The sequence below is a fragment of the Zootermopsis nevadensis genome, unplaced genomic scaffold (assembly GCF_977971745.1).
Source record: "Zootermopsis nevadensis isolate Lab colony 2312 unplaced genomic scaffold, Znev_1.0 Znev_ptg000015l, whole genome shotgun sequence".
Taxonomy (NCBI): Eukaryota; Metazoa; Arthropoda; class Insecta; order Blattodea; family Termopsidae; genus Zootermopsis; species Zootermopsis nevadensis.
The window spans coordinates 3,318,158-3,331,320 of NW_028259147.1; the positions used below are offsets into that span (position 1 = coordinate 3,318,158).

Here is a 13,163-nt window from a genome sequence, read left to right on the forward strand (position 1 = left end):
CAAAGTTGTTGTTATGGATCATCAATGTTTCGGAGGAACATACTGCCTCCACTTTCAGGTGTTATTTATTTTATTTAGTGTTCTGTCTGACGACAGGTCCATATGAACAGGATCCTTCCATCCTTTTCTCGGACTGGGACCTGTTCATATACGTTCTTGGCAGATGATCCAGAAGTGGTTTGCCATTGCCTTCTTCTGTGTGTGAATGGGATGCCACGGAGAAACCGAGGAAGCCCCCGGAGGAAAACTCCGTGTTGCCTAGACCACGGCCTTGCCCAACACAAGTTATAAATTCGGGCACCGCCGGGAATCGAACCCGAGACCCCCAGGATTACAAGGCCAGCGTTCTAACCGCTAGACCACCTCATCTTATTATTATTTAGTGTTCTGTCTGACGACAGGTCCATATGAACAGGATCCTTCCATCCTTTTCTCGGAATGGGACCTGTTCATATACGTTCTTGGCAGATGATCCAGAAGTGGTTTGCCATTGCCTTCTTCAGTGTGTGAATGGAGTAATTGTTGGGATGCCACGGAGAAACCGGGGAAGCCCCCGGAGGAAAACTCCGTGTTGCCTAGACCACGGCCTTGCCCAACACAAGTTATAAATTCGGGCACCGCCGGGAATCGAACCCGAGACCCCCAGGATTACAAGGCCAGCGTTCTAACCGCTAGACCAGAAGACAAAACTTGACGATGGGTACATGCGGACAAAACATGTCCTTATTTGCAGTCTATTATAACATACAAAATTAGCAATTTATATAGGGAAGTTCTTGGTGTGGGTTAAACTTCTCGTTGCGTGCAGTCTGAAAATCGAACTAATAAATAATATAGTTTAAAACGTTTTAGGGCCTGCAACTTTAAGCCCGCCAAGAGGTGACGCGATTTATCAAATGCAATCCTTCCACATCAGATGGAAATGAAGTGTAAAATTATTGACAAAAAAAAATACTGAAACAGCACCCAACTTCATTAACGTGCCGCGGTGTGTAGGCAATAAAAAACCTAAGTATATTCGCTATGTACTATACACGATGAAAACATCGGGTTCTGCCCTCATGATTTCTGGTTTGATTTGACCACCACCTGCTAGGATCTCTCCATGCTTCAGTTTGTCAGTAATTCTGACTTAAACCATTAATGCACCCCCAAAAGGCACGTTTCAGCTATTGCAAAAAATTAGTTCCTACTACAAAGAGAAGCCAGAGATGTCTGGGCGAGTACCATCATCTTAGTATTGTGAGAGACGGGTCATGTCATCTTCCTACTCCATACGATCCATTCCCAGAGTCCCAGCTCTATTATCAACGCGGAGTCAGGACCAGAGAACTACATCCTAAAAGCCGAGTGAGGGTAGAGGATTCTGTCACTATAAACTGGTTCACTGCTGTCTGAAAGATTCAAGAATGGGAGTTTCGGTTTCAACTAAGCGAAAGGCCATACGCACAGGCCTGTACGAGCCGAGAAAGCCAAGTCAGTAAGGTCACTGGCTACGGGATCGATGACCGGGTTTCGATTCCCGACAGGCGGAAGGGTACCAGCTCGAAGACGCCTCACCGCTTACGGAATTAATTAAAATCACGAGCATCATCGCACCTTGGTCAAAATTAAGGATCAATTTCGGAACCACCGATTCTTGAGACATTATCAAATAATGGCGTTCCAGAAATCTGCGAGTCAGAAAGCGGACATTTGGATCGGGACGTCATGCGTCATGACGCGGCCAACCTGAAGCTAAGTCTCATGCCAGACTGACTTTTTCATGTGAACTTTTCTGGCGCACTGCAACAGAATTCAACTGATAAAAGGGACCGGAAGAGGCCATAACATCAGAGCTAAAGAGGCCCTTGTGTCCTTCACGCACTACTGATACCATAAACTAAAATATCTGTTTCGTTAAAAAAATCTTATTCATAAAGCAGGATTATAACAGCACTTTCATGTTAATGTATTCGCGGTAGGATAACATGTGTCCTGTCATGTTAGCATAATGTTAATGACGCTGTATTGTACAAGCTTATTAACTTAACCAGTTCCACCCACGAAATCGCTTAAATAAAACACCGATCATACTAAAAAAAAACACACTAATATTCAAGATTAAATGATAATGTCAAAATAGCTAGCAGGAGAACAAGAACATTCCATGTGCAGTGTTTTGAGAACGTTAACACAACTAACTGCGTGGAAAATGGAGTCTGTTCAGAAAGGCAGGCAGGATAAACCATCACAGCTTACCGGACAGCCGGAGAAAGACTTCTTGAAATTCCAAATTTTATCTTCCACGGTTATTTCAGGACCCAGGTTTTAAATCAGCGCACATCCCAAGCGAAGCGGAAACTTTGAAGTGTCCAAGAGTCTCTTTGGCTCTGAGTAACATCTGGCATCGCGGACAGTAGGCACGGAACACTTTAGGCTACCATTACGGGAAATAAAAATGCAGTGGCCTCTTTCACTGAGTGAAGCTTTGTCGGTGAGAGGAGCTGCCTCTAGGCGGGACGACACGTGTTCTATCTTTGCAGGGGCGTTGTCGTCGTCGTCGTTATTATTATTATTACTATTAATAAATTTCGTTTCGATTTCCATTAGACTATTATGCTTTCATTTTATTACGCATGAGAAGGTGCATAATCACAACACGCGTTCTAACGACTTCCATGCCACATCTGCTGACTTAACGGGACGTAAAAAATATTCAGGAAACCCCGTGGCTCAACGCAGATGACATCCGGGCAGCAGTAAAACTTATTTTAAAAGCGATCTGCATGCATTAAAACGACAGAACCTGGGGTGCAATTGTTCACAAAAGCGGGATAGCGTTCAGGAAACAGCCGACACTACCTTCCGGGAAGTAACTTTTATTACACAACGCAAACAGCTCTAAATGTTGAAGTAATTACCCTTCAAGTGGAATTTCGCATATATGTAAGTCCGCCAGTTCGAAGCACACCCCCTCTGACGGCATTCAGACAAGGCGAATCTTTAGATCTGTCGTTCGTCTTCATTCTCTTGCAAAATTCGGGTTCTCATGGCGGCGAGTATGAAGATGTCTTCTGGGTTATAGCGCCGCGTGGTCCGGTACACGTTTACCGACGTTTCAGAGGTGCTTGCTGCCTCCATCACCATTATGTTGGCCTCGATTTCAAACTTCATTTTTTTTACTAATGGTAGTAACTTCCTTGACGTAATCTTATGCCCAGGCCATGACGAAAAAACTGTATCTGGTCTGAGGCGACTTAAAGGTTACCCATGCTTGGGGTTGGGCTTAAAGACACAGGGAAAGCTCCGATTATCTGATAGCAAGACTACGTACTGTTCCTAATCCGTTTTAAGATAAAATATGCTAAGTTAAAAATACTTGAAACCGAAGCTTCCAAGAAAAAGCATGCAAGAAATTTCCATTATTTTGAATACAGCTTTGATGAGGGTTTATAAAATGACTCATTAAAGAAGAGCAAAGCATTTTCAAGCGAGCCAAGTTATTAAAACTTAATCGAGTTTCCTTTAATCTTGAGCCGGCATCGGCCTGTCTCGTCAATGTCATTTCCCGTGTTTCCGGGGAACTGTGGAAATATCTCTGAAGATGACAGATCACAATTTAATCTTCTAAACCCCAAATGTAATTAAAGTATCGCTTAATTTAGCAACGAGTAACTCTGCATTTTTCCCACATATTTATGAGATACGTATGAATATCAGAATAAAAAGATATTATTTCTTTACGCAACCAGAACCAATTGATATTTGCAACAGAGACGCGCTGTTTTATTTTAGGCAAGAACTGAATGTTTAAACATTATTTCGACTTTCACTTCAATTCTTATCTTGTCCACTCCGACTGTTTGTTGCCGTGCAAATATGGGACGGTTCAGTTACAAACATTAAACTTATCTTACGTTTTCCTAGAAGCAGACAACTCAAGTTGCGTCGCTTCGTATTTTGAAGGACTTAGTTGGAACGTGGCGTTTCATAAACACGCCAATTAGAAGAAACTAATACCTACTGCTAAGGTTATTAAACACTTCAGGTACATTCCTCAAAATTATATGAAATCCGTAGCAGTAAGAGAAAATTCACTTTTCCGACTCTCCATCACATTAAGGAATGATTATTTCTGTGAACATTTAAATATCTCGTATCTGTAATAGCCACGGTGGTCTAGCGGTTAGAACGCTGGCCTTGTAATCCTGGGGTCTCGGGTTCGATTCCCGGCGGTGCCCGAATTTATAACTTGTGTTGGGCAAGGCCGCGGTCTAGGCAACACGGAGTTTTCCTCCGTGGCATCCCAACAATTACTCCATTCACACACAGAAGAAGGCAATGGCAAACCACTTCTGGATCATCTGCCAAGAACGTATATGAACAGGTCCCAGTCCGAGAAAAGGATGGAAGGATCCTGTTCATATGGACCTGTCGTCAGACAGAACACTAAATAATAATAATAATAATAATCTGTAATAGCCACAAAATCCTTGCTTCTCCCATTTACTTCCAACCTGTCTGCTTGATGGTTGCTAGAAGACCCCAAAAGTATACCTACAGAACGCATAAAGCCGGTTGGCAGTAATACGTGGTTTAATCCATAAAACAACTTATCTGCTACAGGATGATTTTTAATTCCAGTACACCTGTAAGAACGAATGTTGAAGTGTAAAGTGACCCAGAAGTCCATGTGCATACACACACGTCCTAGGTAGCGCACCGGAACTTTTGAATCACCCTGTATTATTAAAAATTCTCGCTTCAGTTAATATTTGTGAATTGACAGCACTTGTCTTCAAGACAAGACCAACAAATTTAGTCAACATGACGTCTTTTTAAGTTGTGGTGCAGTGGCGTTTAACTATGAATATGAAACAGCAAAACGTATAATCATGTAAATCTGATTGTTAATGGAAAATGAGACTCGTGGATGGAAGTAATTACAAACTAATATGGAAGCTTGAGCCTAATTTGACAGTTTCCAATGATTACGTAAACACTGACAGCTTTCCCATTAAGTTCACATCACTCCGAACGGACTGAATATTTAAACATTATTTAGACGAGCATCGGCCTCAGACCCGACTGTAGAGAAATCGTCTTGTGTTATATATATTTTTTGATATGACAGCTATTTTCACAAAATACATTTTGGTGTAAACGATGAGTGCCTTATGAACATTGTCGATTATCAATAGGCTAATATTACAGTCCCTCAAGTGAGTTGAAGATCGTAAAGAAAAATCCCACTCACAATAAAGTGTGTCCACAAATTAGAGGACGATCTTGAAAGAAAAAATCTCAACGAAAAACTTCAGTGGCCACATGTGAAAAACTTGACATACGTTTTTCGTGTATGTTATAAATAAATAAATACGATAAATCTTAAATCGTAATTACAGGGCTCTTAAATCAAATTTATGGGCACCTGTTATTTCGATTCGTAAACGGTGAATCAAATAGCTTTTTGTCATCTGACTTCTTTCCCAGAATTAAATTTCACACGCACCGCCTTTTTGACAAACAAACTGTGACGTATGTCGAAATCTTGGCACAGCACTATCTTGCTAAAATTAATATTCGTGGAATAACAAGAATTTAGTCTCCTTTTCTATGAACACTGAAGATGGCAATACTAAAATGTGTTTTCTCAGATAAATTATCTGCTCGTGGTCCAATGAAACAAGATAAAACTGAAGCAACAGCATCCTTCAGCTAATCAGCTGATGGTATTTTAATCTATCTTCAGTTCACAGTTCAATAATTCCATCCTTGAACCTAAGGGACAAAGTTCCATACAAAAGCCTGTTCTGTTACTCAACTTATGGACAAATGCTCTGTTTTGATAAGACGCCCGTCATCTGAGATAAATGACCAAGGCTGTGAGCACAGCAATTCGACGAATGATGCTGAAAATTTTACAGCACTAAGTAATTTGTGTCTACAGGGTAAAATAACAACATGGTGACGGGGCAAACTAGACGTCTTCCTGAAACTGATATTCCCGCAGTGCTGAATAAGTTTATTGTGATCTTCTGGGAACTGATTACGTGTGATCTTGCTCGCGGTAAACACGTACACAAACAAGACAAACATTCTGTTCTCAAGCTTATGGCAGCGTGAGAACAGGTGAAAGGACATAGGCTACATGTAGTTCGTTGCAGTTTTCGTCCTTGCCCGGTTGCCATACCAGAACCCAGTCTCTTTATGGACAGACTTGTCACGATCAGCTGCATTCGCTTAAATCGGCGTTTGGGAAATACGACATAGGTCTAGAATATGACCGTACATGATACATGAAGGTCAGATGCAGTCTTCTTAGAAAAGAGAACAAGAACTCGCCCTGAAGATGGAGGCGATAAGTTCTTTCGAAACGCTGGTAACCACCTACAAGAGCACAACAAAAAAGACCACAATCGACAATGAGAATGTTCCTCTCGAACGTAAAACGTTCTTCTGTCGTATCATAAGACCACATGACGTCGAACAGCAGAATCACTAAATAATGAAGTGGAAAGGATATGGAAGGAAGCGGTCGTGGCATTATACAAGTACATTCTCGGCACTTATCTAAAGACGCTGGGTGAAACCATGAAAAGCCTGAGTTAGAACAGCCCAGCGAACCCAGTACCATCAGATATAATCTCTCATCAAATCTGTTACGCCAAATAAACTAACCGATCGCTTTGTTCATGTTGTCACAACGTGGGACACAGAAAAAAAATGCATCGATTTCCTTTCGGAATTAAAAATACTACGAAAAACGATATATTTTATATGGCTTTTTCATAGGATGTTGCAGTCTGTGAGAATCTACCAGACTACACGGCTCAAGATCTACAAGACAGCCATCTCCATACGTGAGAACCTGAAGTCTCGCCATATCTTTACTGTACTGTGTAAATTCTTCTCAAAACACCATTTCAAGAGTACGAAAATCGACACACAGTAAACACAGATTGCAAAATAAAAGCAGAATTATCCTCCTTCAACATACATTAAAGAAGGACTTACGTCTTTAATATGCAATCATAAAACCTTCCCATTTCCACTTCAAAATCTCTCTCTCTCTCTCTCTAATCTGCTCATTTTATTGGATGCAGCTGTCAGAAATTATTTAGATACTGGGGAAAAGACAAATAAAGAAGACAAGAAAATAATTTCACCACTGATTCTTTTGGGGTCTGATTTTATCCCGTTCCGACCCCCCTACACACCCACAAAACGAAGTCATGAATTATTTAACACTCTTTTCATCAGCACGACACGGAAACAACAAAGTTATGATAAATAAATAAATAAAAGTTATTTATGAATAAAGAATCTTAAGTCATTAGAATCGGCTGTCAAGGCAACGTATCTTCTAGAAAGAACAAAATGTTTGCCAGTACGGAGAACGTAAGCACAGCAGGAGGATGCAGACCTTCGCTAAAATCTATTTTTCTTCAACTTCACGGCCTACATACCCTTAAATTTCATTGTCCTCTGACATTTTCTGAGATGGGGATTCCCCACCCAGAAACTTCCGCGTAAAAAAAAATGTAAATTCGTGCGAAAATCCTCTTGCCGTTTTCCAGTTTCAACTAAAATTCGCAAGAAATAAAATTTGTCCGTAAAAAAAAAATCCCAGACACCAAATTTAACAAACATCCATTCAGCCGTTCTTGAGTCGTTACAAGCGTTCAGACGAAAGGAAGAAACTTTTTAACAGTTGTCCCGCAGAGATGCGAACGCGCCCACAACACTCAAGACAGTAGATAAAATCTAACAAAATAATTACACATCGTTACGTCCTGTTTCAAGAACTGAGTAAAACCGTGTAATGTTTCTGGACACAATCGAAGCTGACGCTCCCGAATAAAAAAAAGTCCAGGGTCATTAGGAAGCTAGGCACAAATGTCACCGACAACATGGAGCTGTACTGTGGACCGCCTGACCGCTCTGGTAGAAGTGGGAGTGGGAGACAAAAACACGGAAATTCACTCGATTCATGCCGACTCCACTCCTACTGAATTTTTTTTCTTTGTCCTACGAACAAGTCCATCGCGAGTGCCCATTACAGAACACAATCGTGAAATCACAGTAATTTCGAACAAAGTGTCCTCCTTACGTCGAAAGACAAAAACATAAGGGAACGGTACAAGTTAAGGTAAAATGGACCGCAACGAGATTTCGTGTCATAACTGTTGAAATCTAGGAATATAATACCAAAGAAAGAATTAATTACAAAGTCTACCTTAAACCGCAGCTGATCATGAAAACGTCTGGCTTGTATTCTGTAGGTACTCGGCTCGAATCTCGACAGGCACTGATTTCCTTGGAGGAGTTTTTAGTACCACAATGATCTCGATGGCTAGCGAGGTTGTGTTCGGGACCGAGAGATGTACTGAAGGTGGAGGTCATAGGTGATTTATGCAGACCAAGATGGCATCTAAGAACAAAAGCCGTCTTCTCCCCAGTTGCAATACAATTTCACTCTCCACTCTCCCATCACACTGTTACGTAGTCGCCCAAAGCGTTAAAACAAACAAATTTCTTTGTGAGATATAAGAATAATCTTTTACATCCCAATAACACACTCCCCATTCTTTCGTTGTAATATTCCTATTTGTGATATTCTCTGCCCTAATCAAATTGTTAGGTCTGCTACTTTCAGCCTTATACATTCCCTTGTACGTAAAGCCTAGTAATAAAACGAGAAATGTCCATTTATATCCCCAATATCCAGAGGCAGTACGATGGCGTTTACAACAGATTCAATTTATAATGATATTGTTCTTCTGAGATTTGATGCCGTGTAGACTAGTCGGGGGGCATTCTGTCTCCATCTTCAGCCCTTACGGTCTTTACATATTCCCTCCGCGGCCTATAAAGGCCGCCATTCACGATCGCTCCAGATGGATGACATCCGAATGGATGACGTCCAAACGGATGTCGTCCAAAGAGGTACTACATTCACGGTCGCGTCACGCCAGTCGCGGTTTGTTGTCCCTCTGTGAAGTGCGTGGTGTTTGCGATGGACGAAGAATTGGTACTAGCTACGGCAGTATGCCTGTATATTATAAGGAAAAAAACAAAAACGAAAGTGGTCAAAGCAATGGCTCTTAAATAGAAGCAATTTAAGTCCTTATGCTCCTTTCTGAAGCAACTTCTAAGGGAATTTTCTTTGTTGGCGGTAGGATCTTTGGTTTTAAATAAAACCACCAATTCTTCCATTGCTAAGCTTCTTTTAGCTTAATCATGACAGTCTTCATTACTTATCTGCCACAAACATGGCAACTCTCTATATTTCTCAATCACCTCAATAACAAACTCACGACCCGACATTATACAAGTTTGGACTTCACTGGACGAAGGCTCGTGGCAGACTGGCATGAGAATGGACCACGTTTCCGGCACTCACGAACCGATTTGGAGTGGCTCGATCGCCGATTCCCCCATTCACGATACGATGGCGCGATCGGATGGATTATGGCTCGACAGAATATCCAAACGAGCCCACCACGCCACGCCAATGGACTTCAGTTTCCGCATTCACGGTACAATTTTGGAGCGACACCGCGCCATTTGGACGAATGGAGCGATCGTGAATGGCGGCCTTAACAAGTCGAAATGTCTAGTCCACTCGGGTTTGCAAGTTTCTCGTGTAAGTCTGAACGGACATGCCCCGGTTACTTCCAAACACTAAGCTTCGGAAATCTGGTGAGTCACGCAGTGAAGAAGGTCGGTCTGCTTCTCGAATCTGCTTATGTAGTTCTTTGCGGCTGCAGGCAGGTCGGTGTTAAGCCAATGAACTGCCCGCACTGCTTCATTTACCTGCATGACTGGAAGGAGGAGATAAGTTGCTGTAGGCTGTATCATAACAGAGCCCCCTTTGAGTTATGGCGAGATACTGCCACCTGTTTCTCTATTCGCGTCAACAATAGTTACGTTCGGAACTTCCCTGCCAGTCTCGCCATTCAAACACAAGAGAGCTATCAACTGGGCTATCAACAGCCTACAACCCAAGACCTAAGGCAAGAGAAATGCCCATGCAAACTACAGTCGAAGAGTCTGGAACAGATAACTCGGAAATCCTAGATGAGAAGACAATATTACAATTTATCTCAGAGAAATATGTTTGGAAGGTGTAAACTGGATTCATCTGGCTTGGGATATCGGCCAGTGGTGGGCTTTTGTGAATACGGTAATAAACTTTCGGGTTTGGTAAGAAGCGAAAGATTTATTTACTAGTTCAACCTTCTTCTTCTTCTTCTATATTCTCTGCTCCATGGAGGTAAATTATATTTACTTTTCACGGTACCCATTTTGATATAGGCTAGATAGTTTTTATATACTCTTGTAATGTTTTGTACTATCGATGTATGCCAACTGAGGAACTGGCCGTACACAACTAAAATACGCTACACAAACGATGGCATTTACAGTCACGTGACCACAGGAACTAATCGTTTTAATCACTCACTCACTTACGCTCGCTCGGGTAGTAGGCCTTATTGCCCCGATGATATAAAACAGTAAGCACTTCCGAAACGTCGGAAATATCTACCAGACTACACTGCGAAATATCCCAGAAGACAGCCATTTTCATACCCGTCGCCGTGAGAACCAAAAATCTCACGTTCGATTGGACTCCTTTGGCGGGAGATCAACACATCGTGATACCTCGAGTAGAATTCGAACCAACAATTTCATTGTTCGAGAAGTGAAAATCCTCTCCTTAGTCAGGGTGATCACTATAATCGACCGGACTAAAAATAACTTCAATTAAAACTGTTTCGACATGGCTGAGTTCTTTCAAGTGGGGAAAATGACAGAACCGAGTTTAATATTGCTGGCAGGCTTAAAATGAAGCAACAGAAGGGTGCTTTGTTTTGGGCAGAGACCGGTTCTGTAGGCATTCTCTTCAGCAGCTCTTCCTTCTAACAACGACCTGACTGCAATTAAGCCGGCAGGCATGATACGAGTATTACAGATGACGGCACGCCTGCTCCATTAAACTCTGAGCGCTGTGCATGCAGAAACGCCTGCAGACCGCTTCACACTCACCCGCACTACAGTGGAGACGGAGCAGTTGCCTAAACACAAATCCAAAATCTACAAGCACTATTAAACTCAACACATGTGTGTACAGGAACTTGCTAAGCCTTCAAAATCCACTGGTACCACCTGCTTAAACAAACAGAAACTCTTAATTTTGCCCACAAAATGTATTCATGTGATTATCAGAATAAACTGCGATTAAGACAACAAGTTCCTCAGAAACGTTATCTACACAGCGTTGCAATCCACAAGATCAACATGGAAATTTTTACCGCCGCGAAAACCTCAAATCTGATATTGATTTCTTTCCCGAATCATTCGAACTTCGACAGAGTTTTGACGGATTTATTACGTAACTATACACTACTATTTATCCAAGTAATCTTGTGATAAGCATAAACAAACACTTAGTTCCCTCTGCATTTACTTCTTAACCAACTTATAATCTATTTTAATATTAACTTCTGTATCTTGAACACACGGTCTGAACCCCAAAACTTGTTTTTCATATCATACACAAAAACAAATAAAGATCCATAAGACTAAAAATGCAACTATCCTATTTAAACGATGTCGTACCATGTCATGGACGTTTCGTCCCGTTTACATTACCTACTACGAGTCACGGTTGTTCAGCCAATAACAGACGGCCGCGGGCAAACTGAACGGAGACCACATTCAAGAAAGGCTTTTTCTGTGGACCACCTCAGGCTCTTACAAGAGGTTACTTAAATGAGATACAGAAACACGCAGCGTAAATCTGGCCACTCACGTTAACGTTCACGTTATGAAGGCACAAGGATAATCCACATTGACCCATGTCCGCCATGTGTGTCCAGTATAACCCTGAACCTCTGTTCATCACTGAACTATGACCTGTAACAGCAGGCCACTGTTGTGATCTTATGGTCACAAATACACAGCCTATTACCACGTGAGGCCGCTAATTAATGTCAATGGCGATTACAATGTTGGGCTTCTCAATGCAGTTAACGATCACGCCTGCCATGTTCCTCATAGCGACAGACTAACTAAAAAGAGATCAAACGTCACGGCCAAAAAACCTGTTTTCCTCATGAGTAATGCTACTTTGGAATGTAATAAATCAATAAATATTAATCAAATGGTTAACAAACATTTCCAATTTGCAGACCACCTTGCCTTGTATCAGGATGTGACCGACCGCAATTTAAGCTTCTTGAATTTATTACACGACTTTTTAGTCTGACACTACAGGTTAAAGAAACTGTGTTCTTTTTTTGTATAAAAGCAAAACTCTATACAGAGTGAACGATCAATATTCCAAAGTGTGGCGTCAGACTTTGGAATGAGAATGCAAAAAGGCTTGAAATAATGACTTGAATGGTATGTGAAATTGTTATGCCCCATCCTTCAAGTGAAATAAAGCATTAAACTACGTACGTACATTTTGAGTCACCCTGTACTTATAAGACCCCCCCCCCCACACACACTAACACCACAAATAAGCCCTGACGATGGAGGCAGCAAGCACCTCTGAAACGGCATCTTTCGTTAAGGATAATCAGCTAAACTTCCATGTGATTTTCTCTCGGCCGGCTAATAAACAACTTCTTAAATTAATCATCGTAACATTAGGAGACTAGAACACACAAACCATAAACTACCAAGTAATAAAACTTTCTCCACCCCTCGTTGTGTTTGCTTTACATAAATCCAAAGCACTGAAGCAATCTTGTTACAAAAAGCCGACACCTAATCAGTTTTTGATAAGCACGAATCCACTCAGAGTTAAATGCGTCATATTTGGCAAAGTTATCTCAAGGAGCGGGCTTCGTATGTGACGCGCCAGCCCTGCAAATAGGCCTTATCAACGCCTTCCATAATTCAGTAGCCTATCGTTTTAAGAAATGCGATTAATAATAGATCAGCTTCCCCATTGCTTTCATCTGCTGAAATAAGGCATTTCCTTTCAATAACTTACATATAACGAGGAGAAGACTCAAATTACTGCTGCTAAGATAAATAATGTGTGCTAAAAGATGGCGTTTGTTTAATTCTTCCAACATTTATTAGCCCCTTTGCAGGAACAGAATCAGTATAATTATGACACTTTTATACTCCGCCTTCAAGAGGTTTAATTAACTGAAGTGTTT

At 41.4% G+C, this 13,163-nt stretch overlaps 1 protein-coding gene across 4 annotated transcripts in view; it reads right to left on the reverse strand.

The window, feature by feature from the left end:
* LOC110828048 (protein-tyrosine sulfotransferase) overlaps positions 1-13,163 on the reverse strand; it is a 62,636-nt gene that overhangs the window by 19,145 nt on the left and 30,328 nt on the right. The gene's annotated exons all lie outside the window — the stretch shown is intronic.